This window comes from Bos grunniens, chromosome X (genome assembly GCF_055505025.1).
Source record: "Bos grunniens cultivar Pamir isolate PY7600 chromosome X, Bosgru_T2T1.0, whole genome shotgun sequence".
Classification (NCBI taxonomy): domain Eukaryota; kingdom Metazoa; phylum Chordata; class Mammalia; order Artiodactyla; family Bovidae; genus Bos; species Bos grunniens.
This window is the reverse complement of record NC_141194.1, coordinates 145,578,281-145,591,991: the sequence shown is the minus strand read 5'-3', so window position 1 is coordinate 145,591,991 and position 13,711 is coordinate 145,578,281. Positions and strand designations below refer to the sequence as shown.

The following is a 13,711-nucleotide window of genomic DNA, read 5'->3' as shown; positions in this document are numbered from 1 at the left end:
GACTGCAGCCCACCAGGCTCCTCTGTCCATGGGATTTTCCAGGCAAGAGTACTGGAGTGGGATGCCATTGCCTTCTCCATGACCAACCTAGACAGCATATTAAAAAGCAGAGACATTACTTTGCCAACAAAGGTCCATCTAGCCAAGGCTATGGTTTTTCCAGTAGTCATGTATGGATATGAGAGTTGGACTATAAAGAAAGCTAGCACCAAAGAACTGATGCTTTTGAACTGTGGTGTTGGAGAACACTCTTGAGAGTCCCTTGGACTGTAAGGAAATCCAACCAGACCATCCTAAAGGAAATCAGTCCTGAATCCTCATTGGAAGGACTGATGCTGAAGCTGAAACTCCCAAAAATTTGGCCACCTGATGCGAAGAGCTGACTCATTGTAAAAGACCCTGATGCGGGGAAAGATTGAAGGCGGGAGGAGAAGGGGACGACAGAGTATGAGATGGTTGGATGACATCACTGACTCCTTGGACATGAGTTTGAGTAAGCTCTGACAGTTGGTGATGGACAGGGAGGCCTGGTGTGATGCAGTCCATGGGGTCGCAAAGAGTCAGACATGACTGAGCAACTGAACTGAACTGAAGAACTTAGTTTTGGTGGGGGAATAGGACTTTGGTCCTCTACCAGATGAACCCAAATAACCTAGCAGAGAATATAAATCTCGGGTGTAAGATGGGGTGGGGGTTGGGGTGCAGGGCGGCAGTGGTCAGATTTTAAAATAACTGCTTTAGTGACAAGTGGGCTGGAAAGGACAGGTTTGAGCTAGGCTGCCTCTCTTACTATACCTCTCACTATGTGTTCTTCCTCTAGGTCTCCCAGTGTCCTCAGTGCTGATGGGAGGTACTGCTGTGAAAAGTCACAGTTGGGAAGGTGTAGTAGAGCATGCCCATGCTGTCTCTACCCTTGGACCCAACCACTGGCAGGTTGATCACCCCTGCACCCTGCTTCTGTTTCAAGTAGGAGACCAGGTTCCTGAGAAGCCGCCTCTGTAGGCCGGGATCCATCATGGGCATCCCCTCAGTGCCAGGCCCACTGGGGTTCACCTGCATGGCCAGGAGCACTGAGTAGCCATTGGGGCTCCCCTGTGTGATGCATCGTGTGACTTCTTCCAGCTTGGTCTGGTCCAGGCTAAGGTGCTGGGCAATCTTTAGCTGGATCAGCTTACTCCTGGAAGTGTGATCTTTTGAGGACTGCTTATCACCCCTGATCCCCATCTAGGATGTGCATAGATGTCGGGAAGCAGCTGTTTTTCAACAGCAGAAGCCTGTTCCAACCCAGCTGCAGCATCTGGGCATCCTCTGAAGGATTCTTGAGCTTTTAGGTCTTATGTTTTGGCTCTTCCAGAGGCTTGGGCTCGGCCTCAGTGATCTGAAGTCTAGGCTTGCTCTCTCGGATCTTCTTTCCTGTGGGAAGAGTTGGGAGCCTCGTGGCAGGGGTGGCAGCTCTGCTCTTCTGCCCCATGTCTGCTGATGCTGAAGGAGTTGCTGCTGGACTCCTTGGCCCCTTCACTGGAATGATCTTTCTTGTGGCTGTGCTTGGGGGTTGTGGTCGGAGCCTCGGTCCACAGGGTGCCCACCAACCTTGGTCCTGCTCCGTTCCTCATAAGGGGAGTGGGTTGTCCTTCTGTGATCACCGGGGAGGCTCCGATGCTTCCACCTGTCCTCCAAGGCCTTGGGCAGGACAAACCCCCCGGTCCCCATCTCCTCCCCAGCACTCACGACTCTGGCTGCGCACTGAGCAGCTACAGCCCTAGAGGCTGGGCAGTCAGAGCGTTTACTGGGGTTGGTCCAGTCCCCTTCCACAAAGGTCCTCTCGGTCTGAGTACAGGAGGTGTGTGGGGGTGGGGGGGGCATCCTGTCCTGCACCTGCAGGTTGGTGTCCAGGTTCCGGTGCAGGGTATACCCGTCTTGGAGTAGCTCATAGGACACAGGGAGGTGGGGTAGGTCAGTGTTCATTCCAGTCCCAAAGAAAGACAATGCCAAAGAATGTGCAAAGTATTGCACAATTGCACTCATCTCACATGCTAGCAGGCTTCCCTTGTAGCTCAGTCGGTAAAGAATCTGCCTAGAGTGCAGGAGACCTGGGTTCGATCCCTGGGTTAGGAAGATCCCCTGGAGAAGGAAATGGCAGTCCACTCCAATATCCTTGCCTGGAAAATCTCATGGACAGAGGAGCCTGGTGAGCTGCAGTCCATGGGGTCGCAAAGAGTTGGGCACCACTGAGTGACTAACACTTACTCACTTACCTACACACACTAGTAAAGTAATGCTCAAAATTCTCCAAGCCAGGCTTCAACAGTACATTAACTGTGAACTTCAGATGTTCAAGCTGGATTTAGAAAAGGCAGAGGAACCAGAGATCAAATTGCGAACAACTGCTGGATCATAGAAAAAGCAAGAGAGTTCCAGAAAAACATCTACTTCTGTTTTATTGACTATGCCAAAGCCTTTGACTGTTTGGAACACAACAAACTGTGGAAAATTCTTAGAGATGGGAATACCAGACCACCTGACCAGCCTGTTGATAAATCTGTATGCAGGTCAGGAAGCAACAGTTAGAACTGGACATGGAACAATAGATCGGTTCCAAATAGGGAAAGGAGTACATCAAGGCTGTATATTGTCACCCTGCTTATTTAACTTATATGCAGAGTACATATGAGAAACCCTGGGCTGGATGAAGCACAAGCTGGAATCAAGATAGCTGGGAGAAAGATCAATAAGCTCAGATATGCAGATAACACCACCCTTATGGCAGAAAGCAAAGAACTACTAAAGAGCCTCTTGATGAAAGTGAAAGAGGAGAGTGAAAAAGTTGGCTTAAAACTCAACATTCAGAAAACTTAAGATCATGGCATCTGGTCCCATCACTTCATGGCAAATAGATGGGGAAACAGTGACAGACTTTATTTTGGGGAGCTCCAAAATCATTGCAAAGGGTGACTGCAGCCATGAAATTAAAAGAAGCTTGCTCCTTGGAAGAAAAGCTATGACCAACCTAGACAGCATATTAAAAAGCAGAGACATTACTTTGCCAACAAAGATCCATCTAGTCAAGGCTTTGGTGTTTGCAGTAGTCATGTATGGATGTGAGAGTTGGACTATAAAGAAAGCTGAGCGCCGTCAGCATCATCAAAGAACTGATTAACTGTGGAGTTGAAGAAGACTCTTGAGAGTCCCTGGGACTGCAAGGAGATTCAACCAGTCCATCCTAAAGGAAATCAGTCCTGAATCCTCATTGGAAGGACTGATGCTGAAGCTGAAACTCCCAATACTTTGGCCACCTGATGCGAAGAACTGACTCATTGGAAAAGACCCTGATGTGGTGGGCAAAGATTGAAGGTGGGAGGAGAAGGGGACGACAGAATATGAGGTGGTTGGATGGTATTATTGACTCAATTGACATGAGTTTGAGTAAACTCCGGGATTTGGTGATGGACAAGGAGGCCTGGCATGCTATAGTCCAAGGGGTTGCAGAGTTGACCCGACTGAACAACTGAACTGTAGTGATCTAGGAACTTAAAATATACTGAAAGCAGTGAAAGAAATGTCTTTTTCACAGTGTATCAGATGATTGCCAACCACATGTCTTATATTGTTGCATAACCATCAGTGTATAAACTAGTAGTTTTACCTCGAGTGATAGACCCGGTCATGCAGTGCTCTTCAACTCTTATTGTGCATCAAAATCGTCTGTGGAAAAATTTTTTTAAATATTTGGAAATTGTACTTTTTAAGTGTTCAAATTCTGGTTCAGTTTGCCAGAGGTGGGACCTTGTACCTTGGAAAACTCTTCAGGTGAATTTAATGTATCATTTGAATTGAAAGTCCTGTATTTGTTTAGAGTACAGGTAGGGGCAAAAGTTAGTGAATGGAGAAACTACGAGCAAGTTGTGTTAGTCTCAGAAGAAAAGAATGTTGAATATTTGTGATGGGAAACAGTGTCAGTGAATGAACTTTAACCATTTTAAAATACAGAATACAATTGTTTATTAAAATCTTATTCAACAAAATTTGTTGAGTGTGTGTTATGAGCCAATCAGTGTGCCAAGTTCTAAAGACTTGAAGATAGGGTCCTTGCCTTCATGAGACAGTTTGATGTATGTTTCTTTAAGTCAAAAAATAATTACACAAATAACTAATCACAAATATTGTGCATGCTATGAAAAATATCTCAAGAGCGTTAGTCTGGAAGCTCAAGGGAAGCCTTTCATAAGGGTTGTTTAAAGTTTACACTTGATGTATGACCCAGGTAAAGGTTTCTATGTGTCTAGGGGCTCTGAAACAAGAAAAAAAATGCTATTGTAGTGGTCCCTAAACCAGCAGCATCATCTGAGAACTTATAGAGATGCAAATAATGAAGTCCCACCTTAGACCTACCTAATGAGAAATTTGGGGGATGGAGTCTAGCTATTTGTGTCTTAACAAGCCCTTCAGAGGAAAGTGTGAAACTTCCCTGGTAGCCCAGTGGTCAAGACTCTGAGTTTGCAATGTGGGGGCCTGGGTTCAGTCCCTGATTAGGGAACGTGATCCCACATGCCACAGGTGGCCATTTCCTCCTGCCTCCCCTCCCCCACCCCCATCCTGCCATCCCCAGGATCTTCCCAACTTAGTGATCAAACCCATGTCTCTTGCCTCTCCTGCATTGTCAGGCAGATTCTTTACCACTATGACATCTGGGAAGCTCAAAGACCCCACATGTGGGAAGGAAGATGGAAGATCCTGCCCATGTGCCACAACTAAGACCAGCACAACCAAATTAAATAAATATTATATATATATATATATATATAAAGGTTAATTGTATGGGACTTCCCTGGCAGTCCAGTGGTTAGGACTCCATGCTTCCACTGTAGGGGACGTGGGTTCGATCCCTGGTTGGGGAACTAAGATCCCACATGCTGCATGGTGCAGCCAAAAAAAGAAAGTTCACCTTGGAAGCTGTGAGGAGGGGAATATGGAGGATGAAAGAAACAAGACCACTTATGAGACACATGTAGTGGTCTAGGCAAAATATGAAGGAAGAATAGTGATAGTGTGGATGGAGAGATGGAAGTATATTTAAGAAATAATAGGTGGTAGACTTCATCAGACTTCGTGATAGGATACTGAAATGAGATATTGGATGCCATTGACTGAAATAAGAATAGCGGGGAAATTGAAAAGCTAAGCCAGTTTGAGGAGATAAAATTGAATGTTGGGGGGCATGGATCAGATAATCCTCATAATTCTTACAATGTTGTGAGGATTGTGGAAGTGAATGAAGTAATTGCTCAGTCTCACACACATGCTAAATAGCAGGAATGGATTGAAACCTAGGTCTGTCTGACTCTACAAGCTATGTTCTTTTTGTTTATACTAGATGGCATTTTCATAGTAGTGAGTCTTTAGTATTGTGTAAGGCAATATGGTATGGCAGAGATGAATTAAAGAGGGCTCTTTTGGCCTCTCCTGGTCCGATGAACCATGTGGAGGTAGTGGAAAAGAACCTCGGTTTAGGAAAAGGAAATCACAGTGAAGAACTGAATGAGAATGTGCAGAAAATAAGGCATAGGAAATCATGGAGCAGAGACTTTGAGTGCATAGCCTCCAAGTTGACTTACAAGCGTAATTATTGTTTGGATTTGACATGCTATAGAGTTGATTATACTACAGGCTTGAGAATAGGGGAGTCACATAATCTGAATATCAAATAGGGAATAGACTTGCTTTCGTGGTGGTGTTAGGGCCAAGGGCAGGCTTGCCCCAAGATGTGCCACTCTGGCATGAAGATTATTTTGAGCTGAAAACAAACAACCAAGCCCCAAAAGACTAAGGAAAAGCCTTTGAGCTTCCCCCAACTGCCTAAAAGAATTTTAGAAGGCCTGTTCCAGGAAGAAGTTATGACTGTAGATAACTATAGTGAAGTAGTAAGTATGGTAGAAAGAGAGGAACTTGGCAAAGCCCATTTGACCAGTTGTCTCTGTGTGGCATTGCATTTGGATAGCCAAAAAAGTATTTGTTTCCCAAACGTTAACTCTTTATCTTCTTGTGAATTACCTTACTTCTCTGATGCCTCAGACCCCTACCTCCTCCTCCTTAATCCAGAATAAGTATATGTCACCTTGTCTTGATGTCCTTGAAATTCTTCATACTTATGTGAATTCCCTGTGCACATGTAATAAATTTGATTTTCTCCTATTAGTTTGCCTCATGTCATTTTAATTGCCAGCCAAAAGATCTAATAGGGGAAAGAAGTGAAATTTCTCCTCCCCCAACAATGGCATTAAGGAGACAACTATTCATCCAGCTGATTGTGATTTGATTTGGGATCTAGAGAGGAAAAGACACATCTGAGACCTCTAAATTTTAGGAGCTCCTTGGAATTCTTGAGAGTTATTTCTTAAGATCTTTACACATTTTCAAATCCATGAATACCACTCTAGCATATAATGTCTCCATAAAATGTAGGGAAGTATGACTTAAAATTTTAAGGGAACCCTTTGGGTCTTTAACAGTCTTACAAATACAGTCTAAAATAATTCATAAAGCTCTTAAATTCTACCAATATTATTAAGTCACTGTGCTCTTAGATCGTTTCACTTTCAGCACCATTACTTGGAAATTGGCATTCTCTGTACAGCCTTTATACGAAAAGTTACTTAGTCCCACCCTATTCCTAAACGTTGGTATGTCATCCATTTCCAATAGAGAACAAAGCTATGTTAAAAAGCAGGCACTTGAAGAAAAAGAAAATGAAGTCTGTGGTGGCCAGTCAGATAGTTTCACTTACTAGCTAAGTAACTCACCTCCACATAACCAGCTCCAGAGAGGACATGGCCCAATTTCATGCCCCAGAACACTGACAAATGACTGTGTGTCATGAACCTTCAGAATCACTTGAGAATAATTAGAACTGAGTTTCAAGCCTAGGAATACTTGGTCAAGGTTGAGTATGCATTAACCCTTTTGACACTTAAGGTAAGACTATTGGCCCATGCCCTTACCTACCCACTAATCATAATTACTTATTAGGAGCCCTTCTGCTTGTAATACTCAAATCATGTCAAAAAGGGGCCGAGCATGGAACCAGCTCACTTATATGAGCATGAAAGTGTTGCCTTTTTTTTTTCAGCATGAAACCACTCAGTTATAATATGAGCATGAAAGTGTTGCCTTTGTTTTAAATTTATTTTAACACGGCACTACTCTATTACATCTGTGAAAACTCTATGCCAGTGATTTTTGCCTCCCAGGCAACATTTGGTAAGACTTTGGTTGGTTCAGGGCTTCCTGGGTGGCTCAGATGGTAAAGAGTCTGCCTGCAATGCAGGAGACTGGGGTTTGATCCCTGGGTCTAGAAGATTCCCTGGAGAAGGGAATGGCAATCCACTCCAGTATTTTTTTTTCTTTTTTGAAGGATAATTGTTTTACAGAATTTTGTTGTTTTCTGTCACACCTCAATGTGAATCAGCCATAGGTATACGTATATCCCCTCCCTTTCGAACCTCCCTCCCATCTCCCTTCCCACTCCAGTATTCTTGCCTGGAGAATTTCATGGACAAAGGAGCCTGGTGGGCTACAGTCCATGGGGTTGCAAAGAGTTGGACACAACTTAGCGACTAACACTTTCATTTATGGTCAGTACAACTTGGTGAGTTGTGTTACTGGTGTCTGGTTGGTAGAAAGCAGGGAAGTGTCTAAACATTCCACAATACATATGAAAGTCCCCTGCAACACAGAATTACCCAGCTCAAGATGTCTGTAATGTTAAGGCTAAGAAATCCTGTCTTAGGTCAAGGGAATCATCTAATCAGGGAAAGACCACTTGCAATTTTTCCAACTAAAAACTGTGTTTGGTTCCCACTTTGTTCTTTTTGGTTCTGTCAGTCCTATGATTATGAGAATCTACAGTTCCTGCAGTAAAGGATACAGATTTTTTTCTATTTACCAACACTTCTCTTGAGTAACATTTGTCCCATGTATAAAAATTGCTATGAACTTGTTAGGTAGTTAGAATAGGGAAAAGGAGTCCAAAATGGTGGTGGCTAAAAGACAAGGAAGGGAAAAGCCCATGAAAATAGACCAAAGGAAGGTCCGAAGACCTGAGTGAGGACTTCAGGTAGAACAACACTCCTGGCTGAGCCCAATTTGCATAGGGCAGGCTCAGGGGGAAGAAAACATATAAAAGGAGGAGCCAAGCACTCTTTCGCTCTCTCTCTCCCACATGCAAACACTCTCTCTCAACTCCCCTCTACCCCTGCCCCAGGCACACCAGTGAGCTCCTCCACTCTCTTCTCTTCTTTGAGGATGGATTCTCCTGCTATCTTCTAAATAAAATAGAGCTGTAACACTGATTTGTCTTAGAGCTATGACACGGTTTGTTCAAGACCCTAGAGCTGTGATGCGCCGAGGGCTTTAATGTCCGTTGCTCCAAATCACTGTTGTGACAAGACAAGAACCGAGAAGCATACACTCGCCTGACATTCATGGTGCCATGACTCGGATTTAACCTGGCTGAAATAACCTTGCGGAAGAGGCCAAGCACAGCAGGAGCCCAACTCAGCAAAGCTCCCTCAGTGGAAGCTGAACATGAAGAAAACCCAGCACAGGGGAAGGCCCATCATGCTGGAAACCAGGACAGTGCAAAACGAACTCAGCAGAAAGCTCAGGCGGCTCAGTCTCAGATTCCAGAAGACCTCCGGTTAACGTAGGAGGTCCTCGCTCTGATGGCTGAAGGGACATATGCCTAACGAAATCGGAATTCCTTTAAAATCTCTCATTTCTTGTTTCCTCAAACCCCCTGTGAACAGGCGGGCGGCAGTGGGAGCAATTGAGGGATTCTGGAGAGGCTCCTCTTTGGTATGTCCTGACTGCAGCCATGAAATTAAAAGACACTTAAACTCCTTGGAAGAAAAGTTATGACCAACCTAGATAGCATATTGAAAAGCAGAGACATCACTTTGCCAACAAAGGTCTGTCTAGTCAAGGCTACGGTTTTTCCAGTAGTCATGTATGGATGTGAGAGTTGGACGTGAAGAAAGCTGAGCGCTGAAGAATTGATGCTTTTGAACTGTGATGTTGGAGAAGACTCTTGAGAGTCCCTTGGACTGCAAGGAGATCCAACCAGTCCATTCTGAAGGAGATCAGCCCTGGGATTTCTTTGGAAGGAATGATACTAAAACTGAAACTCCAATACTTTGGCCACCTCATGCGAAGAGTTGACTCATTGGAAAAGACTCTGATGCTGGGAGGGATTGGGGGCAGGAGGAGAAGGGGACGACAGAGGATGAGATGGCTGGATGGTGTCACTGACTCGATGGACGTGTCTGAGTGAACTCCGGGAGTTGGTGATGGACAGGGAGGCCTGGCATGCTGCGATTCATGGGGTTGCAAAGAGTCGGACACGACTGAGTGACTGAACTGAACTGAACTGAAAGGCACTATCTGCTGGGCCCCAGTAGCTGTTACCCAAGCCGGTGGGGGTTCTTCTGTCCTTACTCTTCTCTGTGCCAAGAATCAGGCCAATGAAAACTGTGAGCACAGGTCAGGAATTTAGCAGATTTTCCAGCAGGCTATGAAGGGGATTCCTTGGCACGTTTTTCCCACTGATTTTTCCTCCTGTTCTTCAGCTCTATCCCAACTCAAGCCTGGACAAAAAGTAAGAGTTGGATTTGTTAGGATTCAGAGAGAAGCCATGCTTCAGTGTGTGGGCCATTGCCGAGGACATTGCTGAGGACAAGGTCATGTAATGTGGTCTGGTTAGGTTTTGGGAGAGGGATTAATTCCTTTGCTAATGAGTGGGAGGATCATCCCAGCCATTGGGGAACCACCCACTACTCCATCTTTTGACAGTGGCTTGGAGCTGTTCTGCCACCTCTGGGTGTGTCTGTTGGCTTATAGATTGGGGCTTAAGATTTACTTGAATTTGACTTGTCATCTTGGACCCAACTGATTTTAATTGATTTACGTTATGCCCTTGTGCTATGTCATTCTTTCAAAGGTTGTGCTCTGCCTCCTTCCCTCCTCTTTCATGCTCCTTTTCTCAGCCCCATCTGGGCCCACAATATTGCCTCTACAATCTTCTGGAGGGACAACCAGAAAATAGCTGGCCTTGGGAGGGAAATACTGTATAATATCCAACCCCTTAATCCTACCCAGCACTGGTCACGCTGAAGATCTTGGGGATGCCCAACTCCAGTCTGGGCATCACGCCTTGACCTGCCTAAGGATCTGGTCCTCAAAAGTTTGTCACACCTCAACCTGCTTGGGGATCCACCAGTCCCAAGGGTCCCAGGAAGTCATCGTGCCTTGACCTGCCCAGAGACCCAATTCTTGGGAGGCCGTCATGCCTCGACCTGCCCGGGGATTCGATCTCTAGGAGGCTCTCACACCTCAGCCTGCCTGGGGATCTGCACCCTCACCCAGGGACGCCTGGCTCTCAGGTTGCAACAGTTCTGGGTAAGATAAGCTTCAAAAAGACTCACCCATAGGGAAGTCCACCCGTGAAAATTGAAGGAGGCCTATTAGTTTTCTTCTTTTTTTTTCCTCCCTGTCATGACTGTCTTTAAGATGGGAAATAACCAATACACTTCCCGGCAGATGCCCTTGAGATACATCCTTGATAACTGAAGCTGTTCGATCCTCTAACTCTGAGGAGGAGTTGCTTAAAATTCCTTTGTGCCACTGTGTGGCCACAATATCCACTGGGGGGCAAAGAACACTGGCCTGAGGATGGGAGTTTAAATTACAATACCATCCTACAGCTGGAATTATTCTTCAAAAGACAAGAGAAATGGACAGAGATCCCCTATGTCCAAATTTTCTTCTGACTAAGAGATATGAAGGAACCCTGTCTTAAGTATGAGATTGTTGTACGCCCTAAAAGTGAGCTTACTAGGCAAATGGTGTTAGGCACAGGCAACCAAGAGAAGGAACCCCCCGTAAAGGTTCACCTCCCATGCTCCTAAAGAGACTGGAGCCTCCCATAGCTCCCGAATTGTCTGGTGCTTCTTCCTTGTAACCAAACGTGCCCCCATATCTGGGAGCAACCCCTCCACAAAAGCCAGCTTGAGTATGTCCTTTAGTTGAAACTGGAGGAGAATTCAGACCAACCCATGCCCATAAGCCCTTCTCCCTCTTAGAACTAAGACAGATCAAACAAGACCTTGGAAGCTATACAGATGATCCAGGCAAATATATAGATACCTTCCAACATATTACCTTGGCCTTTGACTTGACATGGAAAGACATCATGGTCATATTTAGTCAAACTTTATCTGACCCTGAACATACTAGGGTCTTAAAGGAAGCCCAAAGGTATGCAATGGGACTTCGCATGTCAAGTGATAAATACCCAGTAGGAAAAACTGCAGTCCCCTCCTCCGATCCTAATTGGAATTATAATGACCCTGAGAACATCTGGGAAAGAGATCATTTTCTAATCTGTGTGAAGGCAGGACTAAAAACAGGCCAACAAAAAGTAATCAGCTATGCCCAGGTCTCAGCAATAACTCAGGAGCCCAATGGAAAGGCTTAAAAGAGGCCCTCCAAAAGTTTACCAATCTGGACTTAGACTCTTATGAGGGACAGATGATTTTAAAGGACAAATTCCTGTCCCAATGTGCATCAGATATCAGAATTAAGTTACAACAGCTACAGAAGCAGGACCCTGCTGCCTCTTTAGATGAGATGGTCCAGACAGCCACCAATACCTTTTATAACAGAGAACAGGAGAAGGAGGCCAAGGCCCAGGAGAGGGATAGAAGGAAAGAGACAAGGCATGCCCAAATGCTGGCCACCCTCCAGAGAAGCCCTATGGCAAGCCCCGAGTCCTTGAAGGACAAGGCATGAAGAAAATGCCCAATCTGTAGACAGGCAGGGCATTGGGCCAAAGAGCGTCCAAACCGTGACAAGTCTCCTAAAACGGCTTGCCACAAGTGCCCTCAACTGGGACATTGGGCGGCACTCTGCCCTTGGGACCCAAGAGCCTCAGGGTCAAGCACCAAGCCTTCCCTCATGATGGTGCAAAAGGACTGAAGTGGCCTGCTCCAGCCAGCCCGCCTGTCACAGATAACCATCACAGAGCTGGAGCCAAGGGTGCAACTGGATGTGGCAGGTAGGTCCGAAAATTTCTTGGTTGACACAGGGGCTACCTACTCTGTCTTAATCTCCTACTCTGGAGCCTTCACCTCCCAAACCTGTACCATTTTGGGTGCTACAAGAAAAACAACTACTAAAAGATTCACCCAAGCACTTCTTTGTTGCTGAGATGGACAAATATTTCCCACCAGTTTCTGGTGGTCCCTGAGTGTCCTACTCCCTTACTGGGAAGAGATATACTCACTAAATTGAGGACCACCCTTCTGATGGGAAGTTTTTCAGCCCCTAGAGCTCTACAGCTCCTGGTTACTACTGAAGAACCCATTACACCTTCTCCAATAGGGAGGAACCAAAAACTATGGGATGATAAAATTAACCCCCAGGTGTGAGACCAGGGAATTCCTGGACAAGCCCACCAAGCTCAACCGGTCATCATTGTCCACTGAGATCCCACTTGGTTTCCTAACCGGAAACAATATCCCCTCAAAAGAGAGGCTTGGGAGGGACTATAGCCTTTAATAAATAAATTCCTTGCTTGTGGGCTCTTGGTCCCCACAAATTCGCCATGAAACACCCCAATCCTCTCAGTAAAGAAAAAGGAATGAACCTGGTGAATGGTTCAAGATCTCTGGATAATAAATGAGGCTGTAGTCCCCCTCCATCCCCCAGTACCCAATCCCTATGTAATCTTGGGAGAAATCGCACCCAGTGCCAAGCGGTTTATAGTCTTGGACCTCAAAGATGCATTTTTTACATACCATGAGCTAAAGAATCCCAATATCTTTTTGCCTTTGAGTGGGAGTCCCCAGGAAAAACACACCAACAGATGACTTGGACAGTATTACCTCAGGGATTCAGAGACAGCCCCCACTTGTTTGGACAGGCCCTTAGCCGGGATCTCCTAGATCTGGACCTGGGACCTAATGGGAAAATATTACAATATGTAGATGACCTACTAATCTGATCTCCAGATGAGGAAAATGCCCAACAACATCCAATTCAGGTTCTAAACTTTTTGGCAGAAAGGGGATATAAAGTCTCTCATGCTAAGGCACAGATGGTCGAGACAAAGGTCACTTACCTGGGAGTTCAAATTACACATGAGTCTAGGAGGCTGTCCTCTGATGGAGTTATAAGAAATCCTCCAGTTGCCCTCCCCTACGACTACTTGAAAACAATTGCAAGCTTTCCTGGGGATAACTGGATATTGTAAAATCTGGATACCCAACTATGGTCTAATTGCCCAGCCCTTATATGAAAGCTTAAAGGGACAAGATGATTCAATCCCACTGATGTGGGGAACTCCTCAAAAGAAGGCAGAGGCTACATTAAAACAAGCCTTAACTCAGGCACCTGCCTTGAGGTTGCCAGACCCAGAGAAAGCATTCCAACTTTATGTACATGAAAGAGAGGGAATAGCCTTGGGAGTGTTAACTCAAAGGTTGGGATCTGAGCCTCAGCCTGTAGCTTACTTATCCAAGAGACTCGATCCAACCGCCTGAGGCTGCCCCACCTGCCTTCAAAATCTTGCAGCTATCGCAATCATGATAGAAGATGCTTTAAAACTCTCTTTTGGAGGCAAACTATTTTTACCAGCCACCAAGTAAAACAACTCCTAAAT

At 45.4% G+C, this 13,711-nt stretch overlaps 1 pseudogene; it reads right to left on the bottom strand.

Annotated features, from left to right (window-relative positions):
* Positions 1 to 772: 772 nt before the first annotated feature.
* Positions 773 to 1,965, bottom strand: LOC147341589 (putative RNA-binding protein 15B; annotated as a pseudogene).
* Positions 1,966 to 13,711: the final 11,746 nt, after the last annotated feature.